The following is a 2986-nucleotide window of genomic DNA, read 5'->3' as shown; positions in this document are numbered from 1 at the left end:
TTTTTTGAAATGTCCTTATAGGGTATGTTTTCCATTAAGGTTTTAGACGTTTGAAATTTAGCGTATCAGTGGCATTTGTTTCAGTCAATTTCATACAGTGAATATTTTAATGAGCTGGTAACTTTTTATGCATCTGTAATATTCTGTTCTTTTAATTTACAAATTTTTAAAACTGATGTAACTAAACCAGGTTTTCTGCTCCCATGCATAGCACTGGCGTGAATGAGCACCACATGAGGGGCTTCGCTTTTATGGAATTTACAGCTGAAGTAACCACAGGAGAGGGCTTTGCTATAAAGCGTTAGCCGGAGCGGAGCGGGAGGGCTGGCGTGCGGGGCTGCTGCGGACGGACGGAGGTGAGCCCGCGCGGAGGCTCCCGGGGCTTGGGAGGGACTGTGCCATCACAGGGGGGGACTGTGCCGTCACGGGGGGTCTGTGCCGTCACGGGGGGGTCTGTGCCGTCACAGGGGGGTCTGTGCCGTCACGGGGGGGTCTGTGCCCTCACAGGGGGGTCTGTGCTGTCACAGGGGGTCTGTGCTGTCACAGGGGGGTCTGTGCCATCACAGGGGGTCTGTGCCATCACAGGGGGGTCTGTGCCATCACAGGGGGGACTGTGCCATCACAGGGGGGTCTGTGCCATCACAGGGGGTCTGTGCCATCACAGGGGGGTCTGTGCTGTCATGGGGGGTCTGTGCTGTCACAGGGGGGTCTGTGCCGTCACAGGGGGGACTGTGCCGTCACAGGGGGGACTGTGCCATCACAGGGGGGTCTGTGCCGTCACAGGGGGGACTGTGCCGTCACAGGGGGGTCTGTGCTGTCACAGGGGGACTGTGCTGTCACAGGGGGGTCTGTGCTGTCACAGGGGGGTCTGTGCCGTCACAGGGGGGTCTGTGCTGTCACAGGGGGTCTGTGCTACAGGGGGGTCTGTGCCGTCACAGGGGGATCTGTGCCGTCACAGGGCCGCCAGTTCCATGACAACTTCAGTGACATGGCGCTTCTTGATTTAGTGGCTACATGAACTTCCTGAGCCTCGTTTCTCTCTGCGTTTGCTCCCGTCCTGTCATACCTGGATGTGTCTGAAGCGTTGCATACTTCAGAGCCTTCTCTGTCGACGAGTTGGTGACAGCAGAGCAGCCGTCAGCTAGACTCCTTCTCGGTGTCTGACCTTAGGTGTGTGCCTGACCGAGGACGGGCTGATTCGTGTTGTTAAAGCGCTGGACAATATGCGTACCAAACGGCAGTTAGTGCGGAGATTCCCCCAGAAATAACAGCTACAGCGTGGATGTCTTTAAATAAATTACGTGACCAACTTCCAAGGGAGCCATCAAGGAGACACTGATATTAAAGCGTCATGGGATTTAGGGAAAGTTCCTGCACGTCTGAGCGCGAGGCTGCCAGGAGCCGGCAGCAGTGAAGCCCTGCAGACACTCGACCGAGCACCCGAGGGTTGAACCCACAGGCAGAACAATTACAGGGGCAGCCAGAGACTAAGGAGTGTAAAGGAAGTGATACAGAAACATTAAGATGATTCCAAGGCTTGAATTTCAACTACGTAAGCTCCGTCCCACTGCCAGTGGAAGATCAGCAGAGTGGCGGAGGGACCTCCCAGAGCGGCGGCTGTCAGCAGTCGCCACGTTTTACCGTGACCTGAGTCCCTCCGAGTTTGACCTCAGGCCTGTGGGTGTCTGAAACCCTGCTCCCTCAGCAGGAGCCGCCACTCCTCCCACTTCCCGAGGCGCCGGCAGACGCCTGGTGTGCAGACAGCGCCCTGCGCCGGGGCCCCATTCCGGAGCAGGACGAGCATCCCGGCGCCTCTTCCATAAGGGCCCGGGGCCCACTCAGGAGGGCTCCACCCCGGGGCTATCCGCCTCCCCAGAGCCCCCCTCACAACACATCTAGCGGACTGGGTGGTAACCCAGGTGTTTGGAGGAACACAGACATTCCCTGTGTAGCAGGCCCCATGCATTTCACGATATCCGTTAGTGAACAGTAGTCGACAAAGAGAAGAGTGGGAAGGGGGCAGAGGGAGGAGGAAGAGGGAGGGGAGGGAGATGTCGCACCATTGGTCCCACAAAGCAGGAGGAAGCGTCACCCGGGACTTCTGTCATAGAATGTTCCATGAGCAGTCCTCAGAAAGTCCCGGGACACGGGTATTACGGAAAAACTGGCATAGATTTCAGAGCTCTTCCTTCGGCACAAAATCAATTATCTTTTAATTCCATTTTCCGTTAACTTTCTGAACTAACTTCCTAGTGCGATGCCGTAAAACAACGCGGAACCCCAGGCTTCATCCCGCCCCCCGTTTCTTCCCTGGCGGGGCCTGAGGCCGCACTCACGCGCACGGCCAGGATCACCCGGCCAGTCCCACTCTGAGAACGTGTCTCCCGTGGCACCAGCAGCTTCGCTGCCCAGTTGCTCCACCACAAGGCAACACTACCCAGCTTCTATATTCCTATGCACAGAGACAAACACCAGCGCTTTCTAGGTAACACCTACATATTTGTGTAAATTTTGTTTAAAATTCCTGCTTTATGTTGGGGAGGTGGGGAGGAGTATGAATCTCTGGAAATTGCTCTCTTGGGCCAAATTGTTAGTTGAGTGTCTTTATCAATCTATGAGGATTCTTGTTAAAAACGGCAGAAAATGTCTTCGTGAGCACTTCTGGAGCAGCAGAGTAAGAATATCCAGCCGGCGCCGCGGCTCACTAGGCTAATCCTCCGCCTTGCAGCGCTGGCACACCGGGTTCTAGTCCCGGTCGGGGCGCCGGATTCTGTCCCGGTTGCCCCTCTTCCAGGCCAGCTCTCTGCTGTGGCCGGGGAGGGCAGTGGAGGATGGCCAAGTGCTTGGGCCCTGCACCCCATGGGAGACCAGGAGGAAGCACCTGGCTCCTGGCTTTGGATCGGCGCCGGCCGTAGCGGCCATTTGGGGGGTGAACCAACAGAAGGAAGACCTTTCTCTCTGTCTCTCTCTCTCTCTGTCTAACTCT

This window comes from Oryctolagus cuniculus, chromosome 16, assembly GCF_051225735.1.
Source record: "Oryctolagus cuniculus isolate XC-2025 breed Fujian yellow rabbit chromosome 16, ASM5122573v1, whole genome shotgun sequence".
Lineage (NCBI taxonomy): Eukaryota > Metazoa > Chordata > Mammalia > Lagomorpha > Leporidae > Oryctolagus > Oryctolagus cuniculus.
This window is presented reverse-complemented; position numbering follows the sequence as displayed.